The following is a 20,789-nucleotide window of genomic DNA, read 5'->3' as shown; positions in this document are numbered from 1 at the left end:
TAACACTCTGCTTGTTTCTCCCACAACCATGTTGGTTCAAGTATTTATAGACAGTATGTCTAGTTTTCTCCACTTGCAAACAGTGGGTTAATTGCCCGCATGTTTTAAATGTACTGTTGTCTGGCAACACAGCATCACATCAATGTGTACCGTCTGCACCGAACACAACTTGTGCATACATGGGATCTGTATAGTAACACCAATACATGTGTAACAATGTTGCTTCTGTCCCTCTCCTCGCCCCAACCTTGGCTTGAACCAGGGACCCTCTCAACACATCGACAACAGTCACCCTCGAAGCATCATTACCTATCGCTCCACAAAAGCCAAGGAAACAACATCTTCAAACATCTTCTCACGTTCACTCACCATAAAAGAAATACATTGTTTTATTTGACAAGTTTAAAAGATTGATGTTTCAGCCTTCAATGGCCTTCTTCAGAACAACTTGCAAACAATTACCCATTCCTATAAGTGAGTACTATACAGAACAAAAATATAGACACAACCTGTAACGTGTTGGTCCATACACACAAAAAGCTTATTTCTCGAAAATGTTGTGCACAAATTTCTTTACATCCCTGTTAGTGATAATTTCTCCATTACCAAGATAATCCATCCACCTGACAGGTGTGGCACTTTAAGAAGCTGATTAAACAGCATGATCATTACACAGGTGCACATTGTGCTGGGGACAATAAAAAGTCACTAAAATGTGCAGTTCTTCACACAACACAATGATCTTATATGAACTGTAACTCAGTAAAATTGTAGAAATTGTTGCATGTTGCGTTCATATTTTTGTTTGGTATATTTTAAAATAATATGTTAAAAATAATACACCTTGGCTGTTAAGTCAATTATACTTCATGACCGTTGCCTCCCGTTTTAGTTTATTGTGATGGTAATGACTTTAAAAATTAAAAAAATTAGTATAAGGCTGCGTGATGGAAATGTTTATGTTTGCGCTTTTCTAATAACCAATTTCTGTGTTCATGCAAGTGACTGAATGAATCCTCACTATCAGTATTGGTATAATTCAGTTTCAAGGTCTCAGCTTAGAAAGAAGAAGCCTCGTGGGGTATTGGTCATGCATGACCCAGTATTGCATGACCTAGTATTGTTTGTCACATGAATGAAGTAAATGTTAATGAGTAATTAATTATGAATGATGAATAAGCTGAATCATGCAAATATAACTTATCTGTATATAAAATAACTAACAGGACTTCCCCATGTAGAGCTCCTGATCAACGTGTGTCCTTGGTGCATTGAGTTTGTTGGAACCTCTCCAGCTTGCTGATAATTAACACTGATTCATTTAAGATTGACTTCGAGTGTCTTTGTGTAGAATATCCATGACAATTTGGCGCCGTGAACATCATGATTGATTCTTCCTGCGGAGCTTTCCAGTGGTGGTCTGCGAGGAAAACCGGTGCCACCTTTTATGAAATGTGAGGGAAATTCCAGTCTAACCAAAAGACGACGAGACCCGCCCATACCAGACCCTTACTGTGAGCTGCCCAGGAGGAGACACATCACCTGAAAACAACTAAGAGACGGAAACTGATTTCAGTAAGTCAATTTAAATGAATTGTTTATGATAAAACCATTAAAATGAAGGCAATTAACGCATAAAAAGATACCCATAGTCTTATAGAGAGGAAGCTATACACTAGTTTTATGAGAAGACTAGAGCAAGGGTGTAACGGTATCATGGAATGCCCCACTGACGGCTGTCTGTAGGCATTTATAAGAAGTGTCTACGTGGTCTGCAGCCACTAACAATAACACTTGGTGTTATTATATATGTACAGGAGATACATATGGTGCATAGCATATGGTGCACAGCAAGATGCGCATGGGATAATAAGGGAGATTACTGAGTGTGTTAGGGAATAGTACTATTAACCTTTTCACACGTGCCAACAAACGGGTGTGATCATTCTACAGTGGTGCCTGTAGCATACGCTCAAACCGGTGTGATTAGAACGCTTGATTAGAATGCTTATTTACAACGTCCAGTTTCACTTGACACAACAATCAGCATTTGAGCTGGTCACACTGTTTTTTCAGCATTTTGCACAAACACTGTCCTTACAAGTTATGTCCAGAATGTGACCAGTTTATTTTTGGAATCAATGTTCAGACATTCACAGAAGTAGGTACAGCATAACACAATCATCCAAACTGGAAAATGTAAACGACCTTTGTCCTAGCGCTAACTGAGGAAAGATTAACGTAACACAAGCGGTCATATTTTTAGGTCAAACTCTCAGCTGACAAAAACTACACTATGAATTAGCTAATAGCAATTACTATTTATAATTAATCACATCACAGCTGAACTCACCATTGATCAAAAATATTTGAGTAAAACACTTTCTAGAAATCGGAAGTAATCCGACGATATGTAGTTTGTGCACGCCCCATGTCTGTTTTTTTGCATCAACCAAAGATAATAAGAGGAGACCAGATGAGTTTGGTCTATAGTATGCATGTTGAAGGGGATGTGTCGTGTACCATTGTAGCAATGTCTTCAAAAGGAGACAACTCATAAATGCGGAAATTCTGGAGATTTTTATAAATTCTGACGATGAGTCTGAGTATGAAAGTCAGAAATTCAATTCTGACAGTGACAGTGAGGAGCTGCCCCCCAACCTTGTAGCCATTTAGAACTCTGAATCTGAGGCCCCCTTGTCCACTTGACGAAGTCCCAGGTCCATTTGAAGATGCTGGTGGTGATGGAGGCAGACCAACAGTGGATGCAGTACAGTACATTGGAGTTCTGTGGTAGCTGGAAGGACGCCAACCATTTCACCCCTCCTGGCCCTGCTGTTTGCTTTGATGAGTCCCAGTCTGGAGTGCAAATCCCCTTGCCATTTTCCTCTGAGGCAGAGTGCTTCAAGCTGTTTCTGACAGAGGAGCTGGTGGGAGACATAGTAGAGGAGATTAATCACTATGCCTTGAAGCTACAGGAGAAGAGAGAGCCAGGAGTGAGGGGGAAACTCGCTAAATGGGAGACAACCACTATTAGTGAAATGTGTACCTTCCTGGTGACAGTCCTTCTCATGGGAATAGTAAAGAAGAACTCCCTGACAGAATACTGGAGCACAGATCCCATGTTTGCAACTCCCTTCTTTGCCACCCTCTTTTCCCCAAATTAAAAATTGCTTCGCCCACCCACTGGAGCAGGTTGTTCGTCGACTGTCAGATAAGAAATAACACAGAAGAATGATCACCTCAAAAGCACGGATCATTCCTTAATGGGCTGGCAGTGAAAAATCAGTATGAGTTTTACTTTGGAGAACTTACTGTGAAAAGGACAGAGGGAGAGAACTGTGTCTTGTTAAAAAAAAACAGGACATTGCTGTTGTACAGAATGTGGTCGTCAATGAAATGGGCAACACTTTCGTAGTCTACAAGAGGTTCAAGAAAATGGTTGATTTCTTCACCTACCCCTTTGCCATCTTCCAAGATAGGCATTTTTCACCTCTCTGGATTATCAGATAATCTCCTCTTCACCAACGCTACAAATGTGCTGAAGAATTCTTCTTCCTTGCCAGAATGGATAAGCTGGCTTTCCATTGAGCCACTTGTAGACATGGCATAGCCCTATTTGTTTCTGTTCGCCTCTCACAAGGTAAATATCTTAGGGTTTCACTGGGTATTGTGTGATTGGAGTGTAAATTATTATTTTTGATTGTAAGTGGTCTCTATGCTTAGTTCTCCCTCATTCTCTCCTGTCTTTAGATCATGAAGTTTGCTGTAATTCAGTTCCTGGATGAAAGGAACGAGCCATATGCAGTAGCTCTACAAGTATGTATCAAAGACAACATCTGTTATTGGCCACCACTCAGCCTCAGAAAAAATAACAAAAGTAACAATTTAGCCATCGAGTATACTCCACCAGACAGCACCTGAAAAAAAAGTTGCTTTAAGATCATGAAGGGAGCAGGTAATTTTGCCTAATATATGTCTCTGATATGCTCTCATTTGAACTTTTAGTGTAATTAACTTGTCTGATGTGACAGTCCGTGTTTTGCAGAATGATTCATTCCTCTACCTTGTTATTCACTGGTCTAGACAATTAGGAAATGGCACAAATGTGATGGGAAAACATTGAGGTGCTAGTGGACAGTAGAGTTGGTATGTTAAAAAGCTTCGCTTCCAGACACACCGCCAGTCCCACCGTATCAGGAGCTTCTATCGAACCGTGAAAACATTGCGGTGCCAGCAGACTTTAGAGCTGGTATGTAAAATAGATTTTTTTAAATGCTTGATTGTATGCAAAGTTCAATTTCTGAACCATAATCAGCGTTCATGGTCAATTTCCAAAAGTATTTATGTATTTTTGTATTCTTAGAACTAGTTGTCTCCCCTATAACACATATGCCACGTCAGGGGCCAAGAGTCCGAATACAAATTAGGGAAGCATTATTCATTCAAAAATCCATTGGAGGATATATCCTGTCCTGCTAAATGAACGTGGTACATTCGTGGTACATTCAGGCGTTTGGAAATTGCTCCCAAGGATGAAACAGACTTGTGGATGTCTGAAAATCAGGTCTTGACTGATTTCTTTTGATTTTCCCATGATGTCAAGCAAAGAGACATTGAGTTTGAAGGTGGGCCTTGAGATACATCCAGAGGTACACCTTCAATTGACTCAAATTATGTCAATTAGCCTATCAGAAGCATCTAAAGCCATCGCATAATTTTCTGGAATATTCCAGGCTGTTTATAGGTACAGTCAACTTAGTGTATGTGGACTTCTGACACAGTGGAATTGTGATACAGTGAATTATAAGTGAAATTATCTGTCTGTAAACAATTGTTGGAAAAATGACTTGTGTCATAAACAAAGTAGATGTCCTAACCGACTTGCCAAAACTATAGTTCATTAACAAGTATTTGTGGAGTGGTGGAAAAACAAGTCTTAATGACTCCAACCTAAAGTGTATGTAAACTTCTGACTTCAACTGTACTACATTTACACCCCCCCCTTTGGTTCTGAAGTCACCATCACCTACTAATTAACTTATCATTGTTGCAGATTAAGTGTTTGAACTATTAATATATCAATATTTATCATTTACAAATTAGCTATGACATAGCCAATGACTATGTAACACCATTTTGGATTTCACCCCCATTCCACAGGCCTAATGGAATGGTTTAGGCCAGTTGGACATTTTTATGGAGTGAGTTTATTTTCTTCTCCCGCTTCGACCATGCACATTGCAAAAGTGGATTGCTGTCATTGACATGGAAGGATCAACTTTACCCTGTATATCTAAAAATGACCATATACAGTACATAGATTTTTTTAAGCAAAACTACCAAAAATATTGCTGATGGTGAACCTGAACAATCAAAATCAAATCCATTGTAAACCATGTCCATCAGGTATTGCCAGATTAGTTGTTTCTACTTTTATTCCGGTAAAACACCATTTTCAACAGCCCTTAGATAACTTATGTCATTTGCTAGGTTATTATTGTTGTCACTCAACTAATAAAGCCTAATAACACAAAAGCCATTTTAGCATTTGAAGAATGAAGGTGCTGCACAGATGTGCAAGAACAGGCCGCCTACCTCCAGGTGGCCAGCGTGCGAAGCTGGGCACAGTGCGCAGTTTGACTGCAGTAGACCACTGATATCGCCTGGGGTTGTTAGGCATGCAAAAGGTCTTGTAGATCAATGACTGGGTGTTCCCTACATGTGTTCGTGCGTGCATGCGTGCGTGTGTACACTGCGAAGATGTCGCTGTGTTTTCGGCGTCCACCAGAGCAGTAGGTGTAACTCAATCCAGCTCAGAGAGCAAATGTCTGCTAGGGAACCTTAGAGGCACCTATAAATAGACACAGATGCATACCCCTCCAACGCTGGTCTTAGTGGCCTATATGCACTCATGAGCTCATGGCAACAGGCGTCTTCTGATCCTGTGGGGGTGTATCTACATAGTCTGATCCTAACCCGAATTGTTCCGTTTCACTTAATCATGAAGCAATTTAGTTTGGTTCCATGCTAGAATGTTAATGGTTCATCTTGTTACAAATAAAATTAATAACATCAACATCAATCATTTTATAATGGTGCAAGTTACATACAATATGGGTGTGTGAACATGTGTCCAATGCAGTTGTCTTCAATTCCCTCATTATGACCTTTTCTCCTCGTGGCTCAAGACCCCTGTCAACAACATTTTCCCTGCCACCTGGCAGGTCATTACAGACCATTTCAAAATGAACAATGTATATGATATCTAGCGTGAAAGCAGCAGTGCATGATGAACAGTAGTGTCTCACGCCACACGGGATAATGAAGGTAAGAGATGAATGAAGGTGATGACGGTAAGAGTGTTCCAACGTTACCCTTTTTTTTTGTCTGTAGCAAATGACTCTATCTCTTTACCCTCCTTGACACTTGACATTATGCACTTGGTTCTCTGACCATTTCAAATAGGAAGCAGAGCCAGCCAGTAGGTCTTGTGGTGTGGTTGAGAATTGACCACAAAGTTCCAGCAAACAACCCAAATACCTCAAAGAAAATATGTGTTGGAAAAGGGAAACTTTTATTAGTTACCAGTTTTATCATTGGAATGTGATACAAAACGAGGTAATGGTGTGCTTTAGGACCGAGCGGTCGGGTAAGCTGTTTGGAGTGTTTATCCGACTGAATATTTATTTATTTATTTCCCCCGACTTCTAAAACTGAAGTTGCGCCCCGTCAACAATACATATTTAGCTATATCCCTCTCAATATGAAAGAGAGTCATAAATGAGAGTTGAGTGATACAGAATAAACGTGTAATTTTGCATGTTGTAATGGTTAATAATATTGACTGCTGGCTGTCAGTCCGTCTGACGCTGCACAGGAGCGCAGATTTGAAAAAACACTGGTGGTTCTATGGCACAAAGTTGCTTTGACGTTCTTAGGTTGAGCTTCTGAATGAACTGGAATTGTGGGTGTTTTTCATTCAGGAAGGGATGTAAGCATATTTTCCTAGTGCAACACTTTTCCTAGTGCAACGCTTGTTGGACCATATTTCAGGCTTGTCAGTACGCGACTGCCAGCAGCATGTTGGACACTATGGATTATAATCACGAAAGCCAGCTCTGTCTACTGGTACATTTTTATACAGTAGAGTAACCTACATGCTTGTTGTAGGCTACAAACAAACGAGAACCAGTTTTCTGATACTGACAGATGGAAGGGTGGCTGGCCCAGCAGCTGCTTGAGAACTTTCAGATAGAGTACGTTATGACATCCTGCGTCTTGCCTGGGTTTGTTTACATTGTCTTTTCTGGGTTTGTCGCCCTGACAGTTTAATATTTCATAATCACAAATGACATAATGAGATTTATTGAGTCTGGCTATAATGTCATAGAAATAACAAATGAATAGAAAGGCATCTCCGTTCAAGTCAGTGGTGGCATAATGGGTGGACTGGCAGCCATTTTGAGTGTACCCATCCCAGGAAGTAAAATCAGGAAATGTACCCTTCAATTTGTGCTGTGATTTCAACTGACATGACAAAAACTGCATTCCATTGCATGAGCCACATCAGTTAGCATCATTTGAATTAACATTCTGCATTACCATGGCAATCCAGCATCAGCTGACAGAATATTCCAAAATACCATGCAATTATTGCATCACAATAGCAGGCAGCAATTGTTAATGTGCTGTGTATGTTCTCAACCAGGAGGATAGGCCTGTGCTGGGTTTGATACATTTTTCATGAAGCTATCATGCATTTCTATACATAAACAACAATGTGATACTTGTAACTTCATAGTCTTGTTGTTCTTATGCATTAACATCTTGATTGATACTTGTGTGCTTAGAACTAGCGGCAATATGGCGTCTTTCGATGTGACATCAGAAGATTGTGGGGGATTTCGCACCATGTTGGTTTTCACTGTGGCCGTGTAAACGGTTCACTTTCCACTTGGAGGGTAGGTGCGTCCCAAAGATGCCGACTCTTTCCACTTCATATTTTTTAGCATTTTAGTAATTTAGCAGACGCTCTTATCCAAAGTGATTTTAAAGAGAAATTAGGTTGAAGTGCCTGGTCCAACGCTCTTAACCGCTAGTCTTCACCTGAAACACAACACTCTGCCCATGATGCTGTTGCAGACGACAAACTGAGAGGCATGAACGATGATTTATTTCTATTATGCCGTAGATAGTGAATGCATAGGAACATATATTGACAGCTAGATAGACAGCTAAGTAGTTTCAGGCTAACCAAACAGCAACAAAGAAGATAGTTAGGTAGCTAGCAAGTTAGTGGCTAACCACAGATGGAGTAATGAGTTATAAATAATATACATTTGAGCTAAAGTTAGCTGACTTGCCACTGAATGTGTGTTGTGTTGTTTGACAGGTGACAGCTGATGTTTACAAAATCATGTATGAATTACATTTTTAGCAAAATGTACATGGTTGCCTTCTTGAATGGTTGGTTTAACCAATGAAACCGAGCTATCACAATATTAATGCATTTAAATGTATGTTTTTGTTAGAAATACGCTTTAGTTTGCTAATTTCATAAGTAGCTACATGAAACCACAGGAAATGTCACAGGAAAACGATTGTCTGTTTAGCCTCTATCTGGAAAGTGTGGCTGGTCTTTTTGAATGTCAGTGCTCCAAAGTGAGATCAGGCCAGCAGGTTTTAACTGACGGGGTGCATTTCTGTGTAGTCAGGTGGAATTACAGTCAGGCTGGCAGCAGCATACTGAGTTCCAGTTAGCAATGAGCAATCGGGAGGCCGGTGTCCCTCCAGAGTGGTTGTGCACCTTGCAATTTCTTTTATTATTTAACATACATTGAATGCCATGTCCATTTGAAAAACGGTTTGTGATTTCCTATAAGTATTTACAAGTACTATAAATTATTGTGTGTGCGATTATGAGGGCCAGTCCTGGTTCACCAGATCAACAGGTGACCAGAAATAAATCCAGTCAAATCAAATTGAATCAAAGTGACATTGTAAAGGAATCAAATAAGTGACATTGAAAATATACTAAAAAAATAACACTAAACTAAATCAAGTACAAAAGAAACATGTAGGTCAAATAAATAAGATGAAACAAAAATAGCCTAAAGGCATATAGTATGGAAATAGTTTACCAATGTGCAAAATAACTTCAGTGCATTAGCAGGATATACTTTAATTATAATTCTATCTACATAGTGCAGTTAGGTGACATAACTATTGCACTAAAGGGATTTAAGTGTCTCTATTTATGGATGTCATAAGGTGAATTCACCAATTTGTAAGTCGCTCTGGATAAGAGCGTCTGCCAAATGACTTAAATGTAAATGTAAATGTATTTATAAATGGTATGTGTGTAGTAGGGTGCAATAGTGTGCCCAGGGTTGAGCTGTTGGATCAGTCTTGTGGCTTGGGGGTAGAGGCTGGCTTAGAGATAGGTGATCCAAGACTTGATGTTGAACCTCACTGTACATAGAAGTGTTTTGGAAATGTTGAATGGTTTGTGAGTGTCTGATTGAAACATATATTTTTTTTAATGTTTTGATTAAAAAATAAAATAAATACTCCAGTCTGAATTTACATGACTAAAACCAGGTAGAAAGTGTGTAGAAATTATAATAAACCTATACATTTTTTAAATAATTTAGCCTCAGAACTGTTTTTCATCCTTCACAATATTTTCAATATAGAGTTATTAGCAGTGCTATTTAGTGGATGTTGTTGATTTTGTGGTGTCAAACCAGTGAGCTTAACATTCTTCATCCAGAATATGAACAAAACTTAATTATTGACAATGAAATAGGTGGGATTAATTTATGACAGTTCTATATGTAGAAACAGTTCTGAAGAACATGCATCTGCGATGAAAGGATGTATCCTCTCTGCAACAGGCAATATGAGGGTTGGAGTACTATCTTAATAGAGATATTTTGTCATGGAATTCATGCATGTTTATGGAAGCTAGCAATCTGGGTGAGTAACATTACCTGCATGTACATTCAAATTGAGATATAGTATCCTGTCATTCCAGAGGATGTGCTGGGGATGACAATGAGATGAGGGACGACATTCATGGGCGAACATACCACTGCTCTTTCAACAACGCATCTTTTAAAGATGAAGAGGAGGAGATGGTGGATGATGAACAGATGAAGACACCGGCAGTTTGATGTTGAGTAGTATTCACACAAGACTAGAAGTCAGATATAATCCAAGTACAGATGAACACAGCACCAACCATAGCTTGCTTGTTAGTTTTGATTGTCAGAGGTAAAGCTTGACATTTGTTGTGTGTGTATTGTATCACTGAAGTTTCAGAGAACAATTAAACCACTGAATTAGCTACATGGTTTGGTAATTAGTTAAACTAACTTCCACCAAACCAATAAAAAAAATGAAGTTCAACTTGTAGCTACTTCCGAAACTGCCGACCATGTTGGCTTAAACCCAAACGTCTTCCGCACCAATGTGTGAGGTGTTTCTCCACTACCCAGAAGCACCCAGGTGATATTTGAGATCCAGTCAGGAAGGGCTGTGCCTTGCCTGTGGGAGCCCCGCCACCTGTATGGTGTGTCGACATGTGTCCCAAACACTCCCATGCTTGCCCCACGAGTGTGAGGTCATCCTGGGGGAAATACAGCATATTGGTGAGCCGGTTTCCTGTTTCATGTTCTCATCACAAGCTTTTTAGTTCAGGAGTAGACTTAATGAAAGCTAGACTTTATTCCAGAGAGCATTTAATGCCTGGAAAAAGCCATTTTGGATCCAAAGAGCACCTTTTGATATATATATAATTGTTTGACATTTTCCCTATACTCTCTCATCTTTCCTGTGCTCCCGGGATGGGCTCCTCCCTCCCCAGAGCCCCTGTGCCCTCAGATGAGCACCAACGAGCAGCTTGGACCAGAGTCTGAGGATCTCGTTGTCTACGATACACAGAGAGGTTATAGAAAGTGTCAATCACTGAGCGGCTCTTGCCTGGCACAGATATAGCATACAGTATGTTTTAATATGAAGGACTGCTTTCACGAACCCAGATTAAATCTAGTCCTGGACTAAGATGCACTTTCAATTGAGATTCTCCAGCGAGCAGGATTTAAGTCCAGGACGAGGCTTACTCTGTTTCTACTATGGCAGGGATTCTCAAAGTAGGGTCCGTGGACCTCTGGGGCGAGATGTCAAAATACATAATTTTTTGTATGTTGTTTTTACATCAGATTTTTAAAAATTTATTTTACTAATAACAGATTAAACAAGTTTTGGCCAAGAGATACTTGAAATAAATTTTGAGGGTATAATACAATATAATATGATTCATCTCCAATTTAGGTTCTTATCCCTGGGCAGGCTCACAGGAATATTGGTATCCACAGTACTCCACCAATTATATTTCTTCCCTGACCCCTGCTGCTGTGTCTTTCTCTGGGGCTGATGACACCACTCTGCTGTTCGAGGGACGCTTTGAGTGTGGCAACTTGCTGAAAGCAACAAGAGTGTGAGTACATAACATCCATAAGTATTGTCAAACCTCTCACACTGTCATTCAAAGTGAGTGATTTACAATTTTTATTCTGTGTTGTGTGATTTAATTTCAATTCTCTAATATTGTCACTCATCCTAGTCATGAGTGAATGAATGCCCACAGCCATTTACATTCGGTCTAATCTTATTTAATTGAATTTCAGTGGTAAATTTAATTACGAGCTCTCTCTGCGCACCAACCTGTACACAGAGAAGCACACTCAATGGTTCTACTTCCAGGTGAGGCACACCTGTGTGTAGATGCGTTACCGCTTCAACATCGCCAAACTGCTGAAGGTAGGTTGTTATTACCATTTTTACTGTGACTCTTTTCCCTCTCCCCTTTGGATCTTTTGGTTGTTGTTGTGTTTTACCAGATTGTCATGTCATATATACTCTTAGGTCAGGTAGGATCACCACTTTACTTTAAGAATGTGAAATGTCAGAATAGTAGAGAGAATAATTTATTTCAGCTTTTATTTCTTTCATCACATTCCCAGAAGGTCAGAAGTTGACATATGTAACGGATGTGAAATGGCTAGCTAGTCAGCGGTGGTGGGTAACGATAATGGATGTGAAATGGCTAGCTAGTCAGCGGTGGTGGGTAACGATGCTTCGTGGGTGACTGTTGTTGATGTGTGCAGAGGGTCCCTGGTTCGCGCCCGGGTATGGGCGAGAGGACGGTCTAAAATTACACTGTTACACGTATATTCAATTAGTATTTGGTAGCATTCCCTTTAAAATGTTTAACTTGGGTCAAACGTTTCAGGTAGCCTTCCACAAGCTTCCCACAACAAGTTGGGTGAGTTTTAGCCCATTCCTCCTGACAGAGCTGGTGTAACTGAGTCAGGTTTGTAGGCGTCCTTGCTCACACATGCTTTTTCAGTTCTGCCTACACAATTTCTATAGGATTGAGGTCACGGCTTTGTGATGGCCACTCCAATACTTTGACTTTGTTGTCCTTATGCCATTTTGCCACAACTTTGGAAGTATGCTTGGGGCCAAGCTTTAACTTCCTGACTGATGTCTTGAGATGTTGCTTCAATATATTCACATACATTTTCCTACCTCATGATGCCATCTATTTTGTGAAGTGCACCAGTCCCTCCTACAGCAAAGCACCCCCACAACACGATGCTGCCACCCCCGTGCTTCACAGTAGGGATGGTGTTCTTCGGCTTGCAAGCCAACCCCTTTTTCCTCCAAGCATAACAATGGTCATTATGGCCAAACAATTCTATTTTTGTTTCATTAGACCAGAGGACATGTTTCCAAAAAGTATGATCTTTGTCCCCATGTGCAGTTGCAAACCATAGTCTGGCTTTTTTATGGCGGTTTTGGAACAGTTGCTTCTTCCTTGCTGAGCAGCCTTTCAGGTTATGTTGATATAGCACTCATTTTACTGTGGATATACATACTTTTGTACCTGTTTCCTCCAGCATCTTCACAAGGTCCTTTACTGTTGTTCTGGGATTGATTTGCACTTTTCACACCAAAGTACGTTGATTTCAAGGAGACGGAACGCTTCTCCTTCCTGAGCGGTATGACGGCTAGTGGTCCCATGGTGTTTATACTTGCATACTATTGTTTGTACAGATGAACGTGGTACCTTCAGGCATTTGGAAATTGCTCCCAAGGATGAACCAGACTTGTGGACGTCTTTTGATTTTCCCATGATGTCAAGCAAAGAGGCACTGAGTTTGAAGGTAGGCCTTGAAATACATCCACAGGTACACCTCCAATTGACTCAAAGTATGTCAATTAGCCTATCAGAAGCTTCTAAAGCCATGACATAATTTTCTGGAATTTTCCAAGCTGTTTAGTCGACTTAGTGTATGTAAACTTCTGACCCACTGGAATTGTGATACAGTGAATTATAAGTTAAATAATCTGTAAACAATTGTTGGAAAAATGACTTGTGTCATGCACAAAGTAGATGTTCTAACCGACTTGCCAAAACTATAGTTTGTTAACAAGAAATTTGCGGAGTGGTTGAAAAACAAGTTTTAATGACTCCAACCTAAGTGTATGTAAACTTCCAACTTCAACTGTATATGTTGTATTTTGCAGATTGTAGTATACTATAGTATTTACTGTAGGTTTTATGCAGACTGTACTATACTGTAAAAACAGACAGAGGCACCAGTCTCACCCATCTGTAATGTTTTTCCTGTACATGTGTGAGAGAGTACGTGTGTGAGAGAGCTGCAGGAGATTATGACATCGGAAGCAGGTCTGCCCATAGACACAGAACCAACTGATACCTCACTGACTGACCATGAGGCCAGCCACAGGCTACCCCATTCACCACAGAACTTCCTTTAGGGCCAGATTCAGAGCGGAGTTAATCACGCACAATTTGGATTTTGGCATAAATCATTAATTGACGAGTATAGTTGTGTTTCAGCACCAGTGGATCCAACAGTTTAAAGTCAGATGGACCTCCTCCTCAGCTCCAGGCCTTCAACGAGGTAGTAACAGTGGTAGTAAGAACTAACAGTAGTGTTATTGTATCATCAACAAAAAGTACTGTATCTAGTCTGAGGAAAAGGAAAACATGTCAGGTGAATCAGGAGCTAGCGGACAAACACGCTTGCACTGCTCTCCGACTAGGGAGAGATTGAAACGAGTTGTGTCACTTTCACTCCCTCTCTCTCTCTCTAGCCCCATACACACTTTGCAGACGTTGTTTTGCATAATCATTGTGTTTTGTCTCCACGACAGTTCTGTTAACATTTTTTGTGCAAACAAAAGTTGTAGAACCTGTTTGCGTTCCAGTTGATGGCTCCTCCAGCAGCACCCAGGAGGGAGCCTCCCAAATGGAGGGAGATACTAGTCCCCCCAGTGCCCAGCCTTCCAGATAAGGTAGTCTGTTGTGGTAGTCTAAAGAGGGAGTCTTAGCAAGGCTACATTTCATAATTCTCTTACCTCCCTCAAGTGGTGTAGGAGAATACTGCATCTTCACATGCCCACAATATGACACCATGTTCATTTAAATCCCTGAATGAATTAAATCCCTGCATGAATCTCTGAACATTCCTTGAAGCATTCAGCATGTTCAGGGCCTGTATCGCTGTTTTCTCCAGGTGTCTGTCCTATACCTGTTCTTCGACACAGAGAGGGGCCACAAAATCGAAGGTATATCCTCCATCTAATAACCTCCTCCATGTCGTCATTACTACACAATTTCCTCTATCTCACACTCTTATTCACAAGCCAAAGCCAAAAACAAGTATGTTTTACAGTGTAGCATCGCTACTAAATAAATGTTGTTATTGTGAAAAGGGTTCTGAGTTTGAAACCCGGGTTGGGAAAACTGATTATTTGTTTGTCTTGTTTGCAGTCAGAGTAACTGCAGCATCTGATGGCAGAGTACGTGAGCAGCAGGAAGCAGTTGACCCTCGGCCCGACCCTCAATGGTAGAGTAATTAACTTCAGTAGACATAATTTCCGTAGCTTATAGCCCTCCAGGTCTGCTTGTCCTCTCTTCTCTTCTCTCCACTCCCCTCTTCCCTTTAATGCATAAAATATTCTAAATTCAGCAGAAACAGAAAATGTCCCTTTTTCAGGACCCTGTCTTTAAAAGATCATTTGTAAAAATCCAAATAACTTCACAGATCTTCATTGTAAAGGGTTTAAAACCGGTTCCCATGCTGTTCAATGAACCATAAACAATTAATGAACATGCACCTGTGGAACGGTCGTTAAGACACTAACAATTTACAGACGGTAGGCAATTAAGGTCACAGTTATGAAAACCTAGGACACTGAAGAGGCCTTTCTACTGACTCTGAAAAACACCAAAAGAAAGATGCCCAGTGTCCCCGCTCATCTGTGTGAACGTGACTTAGGCATGCTGCAAGGAGGCATGAGGACTGCAGATGTGGCAAGGGCAATAAATTGCAATGTCCGTACTGTGAGACACCTGAGACAGTGCCACAGAGAGACATGATGGACAGCTGATCGTCCTCACAATGACAGACCATGTGTAACAACACCTGCACAGGATCGGTACATCCGAACATCACAACTGTGGGACAGGTACAGGATAGCAACACCAACTGCCTGAGTTACACCAGGAACGCACAATCCCTCCATCAGTGCTCAGACTGTCCGCAATAGGCTGAGAGAGGCTGGACTGAGGGCTTGTAGGCCTGTTGTAAGGCAGGTACTCACCAGACATCACAGGCAACAACGTCGATTATGGGCACAAACCCACCGTCGCTGGACCAGACAGGACTGGCAAAAAGTGCTCTTCACTGACGAGTCGCGGTTTTGTCTCACCAGGGGTGATGGATGGATTCGCGTTTATCGACGAAGGAATGAGCGTTACACCGAGGCCTGTACTCTGGAGTGGGATCGATTTGGAGGTGGGGGGGTCTGTCATGGTCTGGAGCGGTGTGTCACGGCATCATTGCAGGCAATCTCAATGCTGTGCGTTACAGGGAAGACATCCTCCTCCGTCATGTGGTACTGCTCATTCTGTGCGTGATTTCCTGCAGGACAGGAATGTCAGTGTTCTGCCATGGCCAGCGAAGAGCCCGTATCTCAAACCCATTGAGCACATCTGGGACCTGTTGGATCAGAGGGTGAGGGCTAGTGCCATTCCCCCCAGAAATGTCTGGGAACTTGCAGGTGCCTTGGTGTAAGAGTAGGGTAACATCTCACAGCAAGAATGGGCAAATCTGGTGCAGTCCATGAGGAGGAAATGCACTCCAGTACTTAATGCAGCTCGTGGCCACACCAGATACTGACTGTTACTGTTGATTTTGACCCCCCCTTTGTTCAGGGACACATTATTCCATGTCTGTTAGTCACATGTCTGTGGAACTTGTTCATTGTATGTCTCAGTTGTTGAATCTTGTTATGTTCGTACAAATATTTACACATATTAAGTTTGCTGAAAATAAACGCAGTTGACAGGTGAGAGGATGTTTATTTTTTTGCTGAGTTTATGAGTGCCTAAAATCACCTTATTGTTCTGAAATACCACATACACACCTATTAGCGCATCATGTATCTCTTCCTGTACATGTTGTAACCTAGGCTATGACTAGGGCCCCCCTACCATGTGCCCTTCTTCATGCATCCCACCGCGACCACTTCACAGCTGCCCAGGGACAGCAGGGACAGGGAGCGCCTTCCCAATCATCCTCAGCAACAGCCCGGCCTGGCTGCAGGAGACAGGACCACCGGAAGGCTCTCCCCAGTTCAGTGTAAGCAGAACACTGAGCATGGACTTGGTTACTGGTACAGTTACTAGTACTGGTCTGAAACTGGCTAAGATGTTGCAGATAGCAGCTATTTTGAAGGCTTTTACTTGCAATTATCGTAATATGATGTTGGATTAGCTACTTTAGTTGAATGCACTTATTGTGAGTCTCACTGGTTAAGACTGTCTGCTAAAAACATGTTCTTCATCTGAACAGGGAGAGGGCCACATTCCTATACTGCCCCTGCCAGTATGCAACTCAGATCCAACCGGTAAGAAAAACACAACATAAACTAGGTTTCCATACAACCTTTTTATTGGAGTAAAGTACAATGTCGGATAAAAAAAAAATATGTAATGACAGGCCTGAGGGAAAATGTGTGTGGAAACTTTCCAAATTTGGACAAACGAAACATACTAGACAAGGTGTCGGTAAAATGTATTATTCGTGAAATGTCCATGGAAACGCTTTTAAGTGCAAATATTGATATAATAACCATCATAACAAAGTAAATTTGGTGTCACACGATGACATGCTGTGTGGTGGTCCTCCCACAAACACTCGTTGTTACAGCATACAGTTTATTAGGCTACAGATTAAATACATTATGATGAATTTAACAGGGTGGTGAAAGTCGAGGGTCTTATTCTGGTGACTTGATCATCTTGCTCATTTGTCCATAATTATCGGATCATGTAGGCTATACCCGCACTGTATCTGCGAGCTGTTGGCTAGAGCGCAGGTGCCAATACCAGAGTGGGCACACTCGCTATATAATGCAACATTCTTTGTGAGAAAACCATCAGTAGAGTTGTAATGCCATGGAGAGAAACAATTCCGGTAAATGGGAATTTAACCGCAAAAGGTGTTTTTATGTGCACTACGTCATCACGCACAGCATTTTATCCTCAACAAGTTAATTTGATGGAACCATCTCTGGTGGGAAAATGTGCTTATTATTCTTTGCCGATTTTAGAATATTCGCATGAAAATCTGTCGCCAATTGGATGGAAACCTAGCTACTGACTAGATATTGATCATTATGCTGTAGATATGGATAGATGTACAAACAGACACATGGTGTACCTATTGGATGGAAACCTAGCTACTGAGTAGATTATTGATCATTATGCTGTAGATATGGATAGATGTACAAACAGACAGATGGTGTACCTAAACATACAATATGGTAGACATTATAGATCTGTTGAAATCACACACTGACTAAATCAATGTAGTGTCACAGATGTGTGTGTTTGTGTTTGTGTATGTGTGTGTCTGTGTGAGTCAGTACAGCTTAGTATACAAAACATTAAGAACGCCTGCTTTTTCCATGACATAGACTGATCAGGTGAATCCAGGTGAAAGCTATGATCCCTTATTGATGTCACTTGTTAAATCCACTTAAATCAGTGTAGATGAAGGGGAAGTGACCGGTTACAGAAGGATTTTTAAGCCTTGGGACAATTGAAACATGGATTGTGTGTGTGCCATTCAGAGGGTGAATGGGCAAGACAAAAAAATGTAAGTGCCATTGAACAAAGTATGGTAGTAGGTGCAAGATTTGTCAAGAACGGAGTATGGTAGTAGGCACACCGGTTTGTCAAGAACATGGACATGCCCTGTCAAATTTAGGCTGTTCTGAGGGCAAAAGGGGTTGCGACTCAATATTAGGAAGAGGTTCCTAATGTTTTGTACATTCTGTGTATTATATTACATTACTCTAAAACATTTCTAGCATGCCCAACATCTTTCCCTCTTGGGTGCATAGCCAACATTGGACCTGACTTCAACTTTCCCAAAAATACTGTGCTGCAGGATGACACGCACTCTAAAGTGCAGTCATGCACAGCAAAAACAACGTTAGGACCTGAATACTTTCCAAATGCACTGTATGTTTATTGGAGGGCCAGAAAATAAAGGACAATCATTTTTACCCGGTCAAAAACCTCCACATCCTTCTCAGCCCATGGCTGTAGGTGGTACTCAAATGTTTTCTGGTCTGGTTTGACAACTTCCAGCACATCAGGTGGTTTCAGTGATCTGAAAGTACCTTATACAAAAATACCAATAGACAAACAACAACACTAAGTAAATCACACATTTGAAAGACTACAGTATATGCAATAATACATTATGTACAATTACATCGTTTACCGCAGTCAACAGCTGTGGCTCCCGTCCGTACAGCAGGCGATAGGGCGAGTACTCAGTGGAGGCCTGGACGCTGCTGTTGTGTGCAAAAATAATTACCTTCAGGTTGTCCTCCCACCGCTCCTGGTACCCGTCCAGGGACTTGCCCATGGCAGTCTTGAGGGTCTGGTTGGTCCATTCATCCAAACCTGGAATAGGGGGTAGGAAAGGGATATCTATTGACAATGTAAGATATTGAAATATGGAAAAACAAAACATTAGTGACAGAATATAACCTATAACATCCGTACCTTGTTCCGGAGTTCACAACCTTGGTCACTCAAGATGACCTCAGGAGAACCATGTGTTGAAGATGTCCATCAGCTTGGAGTTGGCATCGCCAGTCATGTCCTTGATGGGTAGCATACAAAACTAAAATAAATGTTTGGGTCCAAGCACCCTTTTTAATGGGTCACAGAAGGGAATTTAGAGTTAAGCACATTCTCTTCCTTTACTGGCCTTAAAAATGTCTTAAGGATCGTACCTTTTTTTTCAACTTCCGCCTAAAATTACCCAAATCAAACTGCTCAGGACCTGAAGCAAGGATATGAATATTCTTGATAACATTTGAAAGGAAACACTTTGAAGTTTGTGGATATGTAAAATGAATGTAGGAAAATATAACACATTAGATCTGGTAAAAGATAATACAAACCAAAAAAACATGCGTTTTCAATTTTTTTGTGTTTTCAATTTTTTTTTTTGAAACGCAAGAGAAAGGCCAAATAATCAGATAAGAGTTCAGGTGCAATTTAGATGTTGGCCACCAGATGGCAGCAGTATGTGTGCAACGTTTTAGACTTATTCAGTGAAGTACTCCATCTACACTATATTTTGTATCAAGTCCGCCAGGAGTTTTTCCAAATAAGCCGAATTGGTCAATTGATACATTTTCAAGTACATAACTATAGAGAACATACAAAATTGCTATGGTAATAACAATTTAAGTTTACACACAGCTTCCCTACAGAAAATACACTAACCATCTCTGGGACCCTCAGGATGACAAATCAGAGCAAGATTACTGAATGTAAGTATATTATTTACCGTCAGAGTTTAATGTATCAAACCAGTATCAAACCGTGATAAAAGCGTTTTGTTGTTGTGCACTCTCCTCAAACAATAGCATAGTATTTTTTCACTGTAATAGCTACTGTAAAATGGACAGTGCAGTTAGATTAACAATAATTTAAGCTTTCTGCCCATATAAGACATGTCTATGTCCTGGAAAGTTTGCTGTTACGTCATTCTAGTCACATGCATGTTAGCTACAACTGTCCCGGTTTCGGGACACCGACCCTGTAAATGTTAATGGGTATTGCCTCTACCGATTTGGTAAAATCTGTCGCCATCATATACAAGCTGTTGCGATTCCTGGATTTTGTGAAGGGTCCGATGGGGTCCACACCTAACATTTAAAGTGTTTGAGAGAGGATTACTTCATACTTACTTGTACTTATCATACCTTATGCAGATTTTTTAATTTGTAAAGATACTATACACACACACACTATAATAATGCTGTCCTCCCCTCAGCAGCCTCCACTGATCTATATGTATAGCTAGCAACTAGCTAACGTTAGATGAGAATGGTTGTTGAAAAAATGGTTATGTAGCTAAATCTGTCCAGTTATCTAATTGAAGCTAACTGCTTAACATTACCCTGAATTGTGAATTTCTCTGAAGGTTGCGCCTCTTGTTGAGATTAGTGATGTCTTCATAGTACTTCGCCTGGATGGAAAGATAAAAGAAAATCTAATCTAGGTATGCCTTTGAAGTGCAAGCTACATACAAACAGAAATGTGCAATAACAGTTACAGTAGCTTGCTTGTTAGCTAACGTAAACTCACCCAA

General features: G+C 40.8%; 1 long non-coding RNA gene across 1 annotated transcript; it reads left to right on the top strand.

Annotated features, from left to right (window-relative positions):
• The first annotated feature begins 13,918 nt into the window (after positions 1 to 13,918).
• Positions 13,919 to 17,013, top strand: LOC135525221 (uncharacterized). Its single transcript, XR_010453092.1, has 5 exons — positions 13,919 to 14,394; positions 14,616 to 14,667; positions 14,873 to 14,948; positions 16,576 to 16,745; positions 16,959 to 17,013. It is a non-coding gene; the product is annotated as an uncharacterized LOC135525221 (long non-coding RNA).
• The last annotated feature ends 3,776 nt before the right edge of the window (positions 17,014 to 20,789 follow it).

Source organism: Oncorhynchus masou, chromosome 31, assembly GCF_036934945.1.
Source record: "Oncorhynchus masou masou isolate Uvic2021 chromosome 31, UVic_Omas_1.1, whole genome shotgun sequence".
Classification (NCBI taxonomy): domain Eukaryota; kingdom Metazoa; phylum Chordata; class Actinopteri; order Salmoniformes; family Salmonidae; genus Oncorhynchus; species Oncorhynchus masou.
Note: the sequence above shows the minus strand (reverse complement) of the source record. Positions and strands in the feature narration are given on the sequence as shown.